This window comes from Cupressus sempervirens, chromosome 2 (assembly GCF_028749045.1).
Source record: "Cupressus sempervirens isolate cs-2001-9-10 chromosome 2, ASM2874904v1, whole genome shotgun sequence".
Taxonomy (NCBI): domain Eukaryota; kingdom Viridiplantae; phylum Streptophyta; class Pinopsida; order Cupressales; family Cupressaceae; genus Cupressus; species Cupressus sempervirens.
Window position 1 is genome coordinate 506,612,495 of NC_143119.1, and position 13,582 is coordinate 506,626,076.

The following is a 13,582-nucleotide window of genomic DNA, read 5'->3' on the forward strand; positions in this document are numbered from 1 at the left end:
GGTAGCTATAGTTGTTTAAAATATCTTCATAGCGTGGTATGCCAAAAAATAGTTTTAGAAAATTCATTTCTTCTGTATATTTATCTTTAAATATTCCAATGGGGTAGTTGTCTTGTGCAGGTGCAATCTCTATTACTTTGTCTTGCATGTTGTGAATGTTGCTTGATTCAGTGAATCCATGGACTAGAGTTTGAGATGCTTCATATTCACTGTCACTTTCAAAATCCACTTCAGTTGTGCTATTTTCTAGGTTTTCTTCAATGTCGTTATTGGTTTGAAGTGCTTGTTTCCAGTTATCATTTATTTGTATATTTTGCAATTTGTATAAGGTTGTGGTTGTTAATTGTTGAAGTGCTTGCATGATCAAAGTTGGACGCACCATGCCTTTTTGGAAGGCATTTTTGTATTCAATGTGTCTTTTCAAGGATACAGCAATTGTTGTTGTGGTATTAGTTGATAAAGGCAATGCTGTTTGTATAATTTCTGTGTTGACTGGGACATTAATAATTGAACCTGTCAAGCCCATTTGTGATCTCTTGTATCCAAGTTCCCATATTTGTGCAAATGCAATTCGTAGTGAAACTAGACGCTCTTCTAATTGTGTTAATTGTTGTACATATTGTAATGGATTGTTCATTTTGATATTATGTGGAGTTGCATATTTAGGTACAGTGGAATGCTTTAATGAAGTTTGGCAATTTCAACAAATTGAATCTGTGAGTAGATTGTCAAATGATTTGACCAATTTGTGATACATTTCTTTTTGTTTATTTTTGAATGTTCTGATGTCTTTCTTGAAACACAATAATTGACAAACAGAACATGTATACTTTGGTGTATCTTTAATTATTTCTTTGAACACTTGTGTTGGGGATAAAGTTTTTTAGTTTTTTTAGGTATGGATTGTTTATGTTTTAAGTTAGAAGAGGTTTTGATGTGGTTTGGTTGGAATTTTTGTTGTTCCACCATTGTATTTCGATAGATAGAGTCGTGGGAATCAAGTTCATAGTTTCCTCATATTTTTTGTTTTAGGTGACGAAGACATGTATGTTCATTTGGTTTTCGTTTTTGGGCCATGCTAATTTGAGTTTTGATTTCATTAGTGCTTTTTGAATTTTCCTAATTTGTCATTGTTGCATCTTGTATGTTTGATTTAAGATCAATTGTTTGCTTAAGCTCTTTGGGTAGGCATTGCATATCTTGTGTGTTTGTATTTCTTGTAGATTCCATGAGAGGTTCAAAATGTCCAGATAGTGGATTAAGATCATGGAATAGTAATGAGTATGATTTTGTATTTGAATGTTTGTTAAAATGCAAGTACTTTTTCCCTCTTGTTGATGACCAAATAGATATTTGTATATTCAACCAGTTTGATAGCTAGTGTATACAGAATATATCTCCCCAAAGTCTAGTTTTTGTATTTGGTGTTGTTGGTTTTGCAAACAATTGCATTCTTCGTAAATATGTTTGAACATCGTTGACTTTGTGCAACTCATATAAACTTTGTGGATTCAATTCATGATTGTAGGAGTCAATGGCTTCTAGTTCATGTCTTTTTAGGCAAGCTAAGAAATAGTGAACAATGCCTTTTTGCAATTGTATTGACATATATGTATTTATTAGAGTATTTTTTCATTTATACTTATTAATTAAATCATATTGATTTAATTATATAAGTTTCTATTACTCTAGTTAAGCTTCATTTAGGTGCATTATTAATTAATTATTAATTAATAATGTGCAACCTAGCTTTTTAGTTTAGGGTTTCTATCTCACCTTTATAAGGTTGAGCATTGTACTTTTTTCATTATCTCTTATTCATTTTTCATTTGAGAGCAACTTTTCTTCTATCTCCATTGTTTAGCAAAACCCTTGCCTCTTCTCGTCTTTTCCTTCTATGACAGGTTTTTGCATGCAGGGATTCGAAGGCTTTATGGATTTGATTGGCTTATTTACTCAAATATTACATGGTATCAGAGCCAGATCTGTTGTAGCTTGTTCGTGATTTGGAGAAAAAGGAGAATGAGGGTTTGGCAGAACAGATCTGGAATTTTTTGGGTATTTTTTGAGAAAACAGGGGGGTCACTATTTTTTAGAGCAGGTTGAGGCCAAACGGACGTCACGGATGGATTCAGAAGGCATCAAAACCCCTATTCCCATATAAAATTTGTCCGATTTGGACAACATTGCTCCGGGAGGTAAAAAAATTTAGCCAAGTAGGGTCGTACGGCCTCCTTCACGTAGATCGAGGCATCTTTTTTTTAATTTTAAAAATATTCTTTTTAGGGCCGCTCTACCTGGGTGCCACCCCGCAACCACCGGAGCGCCACCCTTGCCCGACCGGAGCTCAGCCGCAGCCGGCGGACCACCCGCGGCGCAGCCTCCGCCCCACCGCCACCACTGCAGGCAGCGCCACCGGCGTTTACCGCCTGAGCACCACCTCCTCCAGCGGCGCCGCCACCTGCAGCAGTCCCAGCGTGACATCATCTAATCAATTGATGATGTCATCAATCCAGCAGCCGGGTTTTTTCTCAGTTACTGGCTGTTGACGGCCATACGGTCGTCAAGTTTTTTCACATGCCTGTATTTTTTTCAGAGAGCTCCCTTCTTGGACCTACAGTTGGTTTTTTGGCCTTAACTTGGGCATACGGAGGTCTTTTTCCGATCTGAAAGAAGTGCCAAAATGCTGGTTCAGAGACAGAGACAATGGTACTAGTTTCATTTTATTTTGAGTTCATTTGAGCTTCTAATTTTAGTGTTGAAATAGAGACTTCTATTTCCCTCTTCTCTTCATCCGAAATCCAAGTTCTTTTCTCAATTTTTATACTTTCTATAGTTGTTTCTTTGGTATTTGAGGGATATCATTATATATTATGGGGGGGGGGCACTTTCTTTTCTGTACTTTAATTCAGAATAAGACCCTTCTACTTCCGTCTTCTTCTCTCAATGGTGGACTCCTATGTCGCCTGCCTTACACCACACAACTACCATACTTGGAAAGGACAGATGACTAGATTGCTTATGGCAAAGGGGTTATGGTCATGTGTCGATGTAGCTCAGCCAGTTCTATAGAGACCTTATGAGCTTCTTATGCAACACAATAAAATGGATGAGGCAATGGGCCTCATTGCAATGAATATTTCAGAGGGGTTACTGTTTCACTTGGATGGTTTGAATACACCCAGGGCTATGTGGGACAAGTTTTCAACCTTATTTGGCACAATAAATCAATTCAGGATTCTACAGATAGATGCAGAGTTTACCTCCTTGATTCCTGAATCATTCACTAGCATTGAGGATTTCTTGATGAAATTCAAGTCTCTTCGATCTATGTTACAGGTTGCAGGAAAGACAAAATCTGATAATGAGTGTATCTTTCTGATACTGTCCAAGCTTCGAGGACCTTATCAAATTTTCACTTCTACCTTCTACTCCACTATGGATGCTCTAGGTGCACGACATGTTATGCCCTCTTTCGAGACTTTTTGTGACCGGTTGACTTGTGAGCAATCAAAGCTCACTAGTATGGATTCTCTTACAAATTCACAGTCACAGGCATTGATTGCCAAGCCACCTCAGAGCACACAGAAGTCGAAGCAATTATCAGATTCCTCTTCTCAGCACTCTACTGGCCCACCATCTTCTTCTAAGAAGGAGAAACAGAAGACTGAGAGACCTACATGTTCCTATTGTTAGAAGGGAACACATGATGAGTCACTTTGTTATCAGAAGAAGTTTGATGGTTATGAGAAATAGATAGTGGATTTGCAAGCTCTTCTTCAGAAGAGCAATCTTTCCTCTCCATCCTCTTCTAGCTCACAGGGGTTTTCTTATCAATCTTCTTCTATCAATCCTACAGCTCAATAGGATCTTGGAAAGGGTCATGCATTGCGAGCTTCTTTCACATTCCCTTCACAGGTTCCTTGGATACTGGATTCGGGTGCTTCTCACCATATGGCATCTTCTCGAGAGATCTTCTCTTCTTTTGAGGCTTCTCCTATTCCCCATATTATCATTGGGAATAACACTGTTATGACAGTCTGCGGGAAAGGCACTGTATGCATTCAGGATGGCACATTCAATGATGTATTCTATGTTCCATCTCTGTCTGCAAACCTTCTCTCGGTTTATCAGATTTCTCACAGTGGGTCCGAGAAGACAGTTGAGTTCACTCCAGATTCAGTTTTCATCCAGGGTAGTATGACAGGAGGTATTGTTGCTATAGGGATAGTTGATCTTTCCACCCGTCTCTACTCCTTTTCACACTTTGGTCCACCTTTTCCAGAGCACGACTCTCCTCCTTTGAGAGAGCACCATGTTGTCAAGTCAGGTTTCTTAAACCTCTGTGTGGTTCCTGAGACTACTGTTGTGATTGCCTTGCCATCTCCTCTTGAGCTCTTTTCTGTTTAGCAGAGTTCTTCTTCAGCACTGCTTGATCCTTCAGCTCCATTCATCGAGCCACTAGGTGCAGTTGTTCAGGATTCTATAGAGGATATTCATCTCCTCTTTGATGACACTGTCAGCACACCTGTCATACCACTTACATTGGGGATTCCCTTTCAGGATCCTCATGTCTACTCATTTGAGCATCAGCTCGGCCTTCCAGTGACACCTCAGCTTTCGAGGTTCCCTCTACAGTGTCCACTACCTTTCACTCCTCTGCACTGAAGTCACAGTGGTTTGTTCATTGATCCAGGGGTTCTTTCATTCTAGGGGAGCTTTGGAGCCTCGACCCTCTCTCACGGGGGGGGTTAAAGTCACGCATTGTACTTATGGCTTTGAGAGAGTCTCTTGAAGTCATTATATCTCTTTTTGGAGAGGGGTTTTTCCCATTGGGTTTTCTCCTTTACTCTAGTTTATAGAGATTTCCTTGTACTGGGTACCTGATTAGGCCTTGTTGTCGGGACCCACTTGTTTTTTGCTTTCATAGCTTTTCTTTGCTAGGTAAGCTTATTCCTTGCTTTCAGCTTAAGGGGGGGTATTAGAGTTTTTTTTCATTTATACTTATTAATTAAATAGGGATTCGAAGGCTTTGTGGATTTGATTGGCTTATTTTCTCAAATCCTACAGTATTGTTCAACAAGAACTATAGTGAATCAAAAAGGCAGTCTCCTACATTATATTTGAATGTATGCAATCTATAAAGTCCTTCTTCCCTAAGTATGTTATCAATGTTACAATCTTGAATTTTTCTATTATTTTCATAGTTCTCAATGTCTTCAACTTCTATATTTTTCATTTTTAGTTTATGTGTTGTTGCCATACTAGAATAGAATGTGATCTACTTCTCTAAAGCATAAATTAAATAATACAAACAAAAAATGATACAAGTAATCAAAAGTGAAAATAAACTATATATTTTGTGCAAAACCTAACAGAAAAGCAATTTCATTTCTGCAAAAATAATAGGCATAAAATACATGGGAAAATGGAATTCTTACCTTAAGTGTCCTATTCTCTTGACTGATTTGTTGACTTTGTTTTCTATATGTGCTTTATGTTCTTTATGCAAGCTACTATGTGTGTATACCTGTCAAAAGCAACAAGTGTTCTTAGCCAACCTCAATTTAGAAAATGTGACATTAATGGTTACTAAAAAGATTGATTGACTCCTTATCCTAAAATAGAAATATAGATGAGACTCATAAACGTAGATATCTTAGATAAAGGAGGAGACAATTATAGAATACCAAATAATAATATGATAAATAAATATATTTAAGATACAATCAATATTTAATTAGTATTTGAGAATATAATTCTCATTTGAAATATTATTTATTTAGTAAATGTATAAACTAATTAATAATTAATAATAAAAGATATAATATTATATAAGTTAAATAAGATAATATAGTTAGTATAACTAACTCTATAATTGAACATAATACTTTAATTGTAACATAGTATACTAACGTATACATTAATTAAAATTTTTTAAGAATATATATATTTAATATTATTTATTGTATATTATTAGTTTTCTTGCCTAGTCATATAGTTTAGATATATAAGTTGAATAGTCCATTTTTAAATATTTCTCTATATAGAAGAGTTTTATAAAATGAAAGAAATTCAATTGAATTAGAAAATAAAAATAATATTTATATTAAAAAGTATCTTACTTATATTTAACTAAAGATATTTAAAAATGTAAAGAATATTTAACCAAAAGAATTGAGAAGCTTATATATTTATTTAGAATATTATATATTTTAAACGTACAAATTCTATTTTTTAAAGTTCAATGTCAACCAAATTTAAAAAGAAGAATAAAGGTAACTAATTTATGACAGAGTATATAGTATATATAGAAGGGTAAATGATAAAAAATAGAAATAGACTAATGTTGAAAAATATATTAAAAATAGAAAAGAGCCTGATAATTTTTGCACTATTAGGATGAAACTGCATATAAAATATTGAACTGAAAGATGAAAAGTTAATGGGATATCATTTTACGAATGCAAATTGCTCATGCTATACACAATTAAAATAGCTTGACAAAAAAATTAGTTATTTTAGTGCAGCAGTTTCATGTGATGAATAGGCAAATTTATCATAGTTTGCCTATTGGCAATTGAACAAATTTAATAGGCTATTGACAATACACAAAATACTAGTAAAGTGTGGAACATTGGTGAAAATGGGATGCACAATCAGGAGCTATAGTGTAATCTAAGTCACCTAAAAAGCTTAAAATCTCAATCAACACAGACTAGTAACAGCATTAATAATCAGCATAAACTAGTAATAGTCAATAGATGGCTCAGCTTGGTAAGAGTATTATACATCATAAAATTCAAAATCTGAAGATTTATCAGGATTTCCATACCAGTCATTCAATTATGAAGATAATAATTTAAGAACAAATGAAGAACTCACTCAAGCTCATAGATATTAAACAACTTGAGAAAAGCATAAAACAATGGAAATATATGACACAAAGAATATTATAAAGTAGTATGCATTACTGCAATTGTCTAAAAGCATAAAATGTTTCAACCACAAATGGTGAAAATAGTATGATCAGTATAATATTCGAATCAAAATTGTTTGAATGTACTTGTTAAGAAAGTTGATTTAAACAAAAGAGATTATGGTGCTTGTGTAATTGTCTTTCTGAGCATTGATTGTTCTTACTATAACGAAGGCACAAAATTTTCTATAAATATCTATAAATATTTGCAGATAAATATCTATAAATATTTAATATCTAGAAAACAAGATTAATAATAAAAACATTATATTATATAACTTAGATAAGATAATATAGTTAGTATAACTAACTCTATAATTGAACATAATATACTAACTTTAATTATATAATAAAATACTATACTAACTTGTACATTAATTAAAATTTTAAAAGAATATATATATATATATATATATATATATATATATATATATATATATATATATATATATATATATATATATATATATATATATATATATATATATATATATATATATATATATATATATATATATATATATATATATATATATATATATATATATAAAATTTATTCTATATTATTAGTTTTCTTGCCTAGTGATATAGTTTGGATATAATAGTGGGCATGGGAAATTATTTAATTATAAGCATAAAAATTTCAAGTTGGTAAATTGTTCTAAAAGTTATGATCAAATTTTGTTTACATACTATGTTCAACGGAAAGATAATGAATTTATAATGAAACTATATATATTTTAATAGAGGGAAAATATGAAAGGAACATTTATAGTATATAGTTATTTAGATAGAATTAAAAAAAGTGTTAATTTAATACAATGAATTTAGTATTGTAGATGTGCAATCTTATCAACAATAAGTTTTGTCTGATTATGTACTATTATTCCTAAATGAAGGACATCTATTCAAAATATTTATAATATAATACATGATTAGGTTAATTTCTTTGGATTGTATATAGATCAAGATGCAATTATGTTTAGCATAAATTTAGGGTTAGGTTTCATGATTCATTTATCATGTGGACTTAATTTTTCATCAAAGATGGGAGTAAAGTTTGCAATGTGCTAAGAGTTCAATTATTTTTTGCTAAGAGAATTTGAAATATAAGATTTCACATAGAACTAATATTAGACTTGGGGTTGGATTTTTTTATTATAATTACAATTATAATTATCTTTTTAGTTTTAGGTAACATAGGGTTAAAAATACTATTTATGGTTAAAAATATATTCATACATTTTAGATTACACATTAGTTATGATAATTGTTATTAGTACTTAGCCATTTGTGTTCAACTGCAAATAGATAAACACTATGAAACATGAATAAATTAATTTGACTAAAAAATTACATAATAATTAAACAATTTTTTTATAGCACTCTTTCACAATAAGATGACAAACTAAGCACTTCTAATCTTAAAAAGACTCCATAATTGAAATGTACTGAGTCCAAATAGAAAAAAAGAAATAAGATGTGCTACATCTACAAAAATGTTAATACCTCTATTTTCCCTATATATATTAATCATATGAAATAGACAAATATATATTGAAAAATGATGAATGATAGCACCTATATATATATTAATCAAACGAAATAGACAAATATATATTGAAAAATGATGACTGATAGTACCTATAATCTAGTTGTAGATATTTGCGTACGTACAAACAAGAATTAAAAAAATTTATCCACCGCCAGTTGGAAAAGCCAAGACAGTCAAATCCTGAAAATTGTTTTTGTTTTAAAATTCTGGATAAGAACGAACGAAAATTTGTGGTCGTGGTTTTTGACTATGGTCATAATTTAGTAATATATAACTATTTTTAATTAAAAATTATAAAGAAAAGTGTATAGATATAATATCATGAATGTACAAGTTAAAGAGATCTTGAGATTGCCATTTTTCATAGAACTATTTACAATATAATAATGACAATTATGTATTTGAAGTTGATAAAAATATAACTCTTTTTATTATTGCACTAGATTTTATTTTATTTTTTGTTGAATTAGTATTTGAGAATATAATTCTTATTTCAAATATTATTTATTTAGTAAATGTGTAAAATAATTAATAATTAATAATTAATTGATAATAAAAATTTAATTAAAGTTTGATTAGAATCAATAGGTGAATTAGATGTTATATGTTGATAACGAAAATTCTTATGTACTCCATAAGCTTTAAGGTTGATTATTGGATTAATTCAATTGAAATTTATGAATGTGTGTATAACATAAAAACTCCTGAAATAGTTACAGTGAATGTATTTGCCCAGCAAGTAACCCCACGCACGAATGTAAGAGTTATAATTAAAACCACCAAATCTAATAGTGCTTAAGGGTGTCTATAGTAATAATTAAAACCACCAAATCTAAAAGTTATTATCTCCAGATGTCTTCTTTCATGGAAATGCAAACCCACTTGTAAGGAAACGGAAGTTAAAGTACGGCAGCTGGCAGCGTTTGTTTGATGGCTTTGGCAAAGTTGGAGAAAGATTTTCCTAATATTTCTCAAAGAAAAAGTAGTCTTCAAAAGCTAAAAACAGTCTGCAAATTGATCTTTCAATCACAAATTTTTAGATTTTTTCCAAAGCTTAGCAGCCCGCACGGGGTCCTGCCCTAAACGGCAGAAAACAGTATGAAATAGAAAATAGCGGTAGACGGGGCAGTGGAAAGGAGTGGAATCTGTGGTAGCCTTATTCTTCTACACAAGTAAAGTTAAAGAGACCGAGAATCTTTGGTAAAAGAAGAGAAAAGAGAGGGTTTAGTTATTTATATGGCAAGCTATTTTTCAGCAGAGTTTGTAGCGCGTGAAGATGGAAATAGGAGATTCATTACAGTATGTATTTTTCAGCAGAGTTTGTAGCGGGTGAAGATGGAAATATGAGATTCGTTGTTGTTTTTCACCTCCCATGCTCACCCCTCTGACGACTCTGACTCTGACTCTAATGCCATCCATTCTTCTTCCTAATAACCCTCCTCTCACTTGTTCTCTTTTGGGAGATCAAATTATGAGGGTTTGTTTATTGTGGATGCTAGAGGCTAGGGTTTGTTACCAAGACTACAAAAGGGGGTTTCTGGGTCTAAAACTCTCTGGCTAGTTTGTGAAATCGCCATTTCTGATGCCTCCAATCACACAAGGAGGTCAGCAAAAGCATTAATTTCAATCTGTTGTCCTGCTTCTCTTTCTAGTTGCTCTCTGAGCAATTTAGGCTTTTGTGGGTATTGGATGTTTACAAGGGTTTTTTAAGAACTTACATAGCATTATTTTTAAGTGAGTTTATGTTTTCAGATCATTTCCATGGTTGTCCTGCTCCTCTATGTGTTATCTACCGTTGGATGGCAAAATCAACACTTGCATATTGACTCCGAAGGCCATTCATGTGAATGGGCAGACAAACCAACATACCAAAGAGTGCTCTTTCGTTGGGTAACCTGTGCAAGCTAAAATTGTTTTTTTAACAATAAAACCCAGATAATGTTGATTTTTAGAGCAAAAGCCCCAATTCAGCGAAATGCAACAAAGGAAAAAAATTCCATTTTCTGTTCATCATGACCAGCGATGAAAAAAATAGAACAAAGTTAATAGAAAACTACAACAGTGTTCAAAAATAATTTGCACATGAAAACTAAAATGTATTCAGTTAAATTGTCTATCGTCAATAATCGAAACAGAGAAAAATATACCCGGGAGAAGATGTTCCAGTTCTCAATTTTAAAGCTTCAGAAGAACAACAACGTCTGGTGGTGTCTACGTGTCGTCGAGAACATAGGAAGATCTTTGGAGGCTTCGAGATGCAGGCACTATAAAATATAGCTAAAAGATGGTTTATAGGGCATACATTAATAAGAGCAATTAATACACATTAAATTAATGCGAAAGGTGTCAAAGGACAAATCACCTTATAGGAATTAGTAGACATTGAATTTGTGACAACAAATGTGTCGTAGCTGTCAGATCACAGGAACAAAAACAATTAATTATATGTTTTTTTTGCCACATAAAATCTATTTTACTCATTGCATTTTTATAATTAACCCAATCAAATGTAAGATTAATGTCTTAAAAAAAATGAAATAATACAATAGTAATCTAAACTTTATAATAAATAAAGCTCTCCAAAAAATTCTGCAATTTCATTGGCTAGATTTTTTTGTTTTGAAAAACTGGAGGAATCCAATAGTTTTCCTACCTTGGCAGGAACTAATAAGATTAGTTATGAAGGCATTATATTAAGAGTTGAGTAGCCTAACTTTACACTTTTTTAAATCTCTTAATATAAAAAATTTCAAATCTTATAACAACACTAAATATATAAGAAAATATGACTCAATTCAAAAAATAAATATGACCAAATTTTATTTATCTAGAGCAAATTTTAATTAAACCCTCTTATATTCTATAATAATTTTTTGCATTATTATTTTATAAATATTGAATAAATATAAAATGCATAGTTCTAATAGTTATTTAAAAAAATATTATATTCATGATTAACATCCTTTTATCTTAAAATATATAGGACTAAATCTATAGGACATAATGCTCATTAGTACATTCATCTAGAGAAAATAAAACATATCAAGTGAAATTATTTTACTTTCTTTAAATTTTACTTTAAATTGTATGTACCAAATACAAGTAAATTTAGAATATGTTTATTTACAATAAATTTTACAAAACTTAGAAATGAAAAATAAATATCTTACAATTCATTTCTAAGTTTTGTAAAATTTATTGTAAATAAACATATTCTAAATGTACCAAATACAAATAGATTTAAATTTTGTTTATCTAAAATAAATTTTATAATACATTTTATAGTTAAATTTGAAACCTTTTATTGTTTTATAATGCATTTTTGAAATAATTATTTTGTAAATCTTTTTAAAATATTTTGTATACATCTCTTTAAAATTTAAATATTTTGTAATAACATTTCTCATTATTTGAAAAAAAAAATTATATTCACAATTAACATTAATATGTTTGTCATATTTAAGTTAAATTAACAATAATTATTTTGCTAAAAATATCAATTTTTTTTTTATAAATACCATCTCTTTGTATATCAATTACAAATAGATAATCAAATATAACAACACTAAATCTATATGAAAATACTTTAACTACATTAATTTATCTGCATAAATTTTATAATACATTTTGTATTTAAATTTGAATCATTTTATTATTTTATAATATTTTTTTTAGATTATTATTTTGTAAATATTGTTTATACAATTCTTATGGTTATTTTTAAATATTATATTTTTTAACATTTTTATAACAAGATAATGAAATAAAGCTAACTAAAATTGAATATTTAAATATTTTATAAAATTTATTAAAAAATGTTAAAGATCTATTAAAAACATTATATGAAAAATATACTTTATTATCTTTGTCTACCAATTAGAAATAAATAAATAAATAACAGTTAACCTTTTTTTAATAAAAATTACCTTTACATTCTGTAGCAAACATGAAAAATAAATACCTTAGCTTTCATTAAAAACAACTTGGACTTGTCGTGTTGCTTCTGCATTCTGACATAAAATTGCGGCAAGCTCCACGGTTGGCGGCACACATGCATGGGTGAAGTAGGAATCGATACGGGAGAGATGGAAGGAGACAGAAGGAGATAAATGGTGTGCATACCCAGCCAGTCGAAATAATTGGTTGGGTAGCCGTTGCCATAGAATGTAGCTTATGAACAATAAATTAAATGCTTTTATGTTGTTAAAGCAGTTATTTTATAAATATTATTATTATTATATGTTAATTTCATTTCGAGATTAACATAAAAGATAAATAAATAATTATTAATGAAGTTAAAAATTCAATTTTGAATTAGAAAATTTGTCACTCTTTTCTTAGTTTTACGTATTAGAAACTTGTGGATTTTTCAAAATATTCTTCAACTTACTTTCTAATTTTTATAGTTATCTATTATACACTTTCTAATTTTTTATAGTTTTCTATTTTATAGGTTTCTACTATTTTTACACCAAAGGCTACTTTCTCTTAAGAGGCTTTAAAATCAAGACAATTGTTCTAGGAAGGACTCAAATTATCTTTAATTTGTTTTTTACTTGAATAGTTTTTTGTTGGCATGAGTTTAAATACTATATCAACTTAATTCTTCTAGATTCCAATAAAATTTGGTAGAAAATTAAAAAGTGCATTTTTTTCTAAAAATTCTCAACCCTATTTTTTCTCCATTCTTATTGATCTTAATTACCATTTTCATTGTGCTTTGGTTTCAATTATTATTTCTAAATAATTATTACTCCAACCAAAAGAGAAAAATCAAAATAGAAAATTTTAACAAATACTATAATATGAACTCCTTTCATTTGTGTTATGTATTGTTATCTTTATCAAAAAATATATCTAACTTCAATTTTAGTACTAAACACTAAACAACTAAACAACAACTAAGGTCAAATAGTAAATAAATATAACAATAACAACCTAAAATAAGGACAACATCAATTGATTTCATTCTCACTATTTTATTTTAAAAAAATTACTTTCATCCTCCCTATTTATTTATTTCTAAATATTTCAATAGTATTAATATT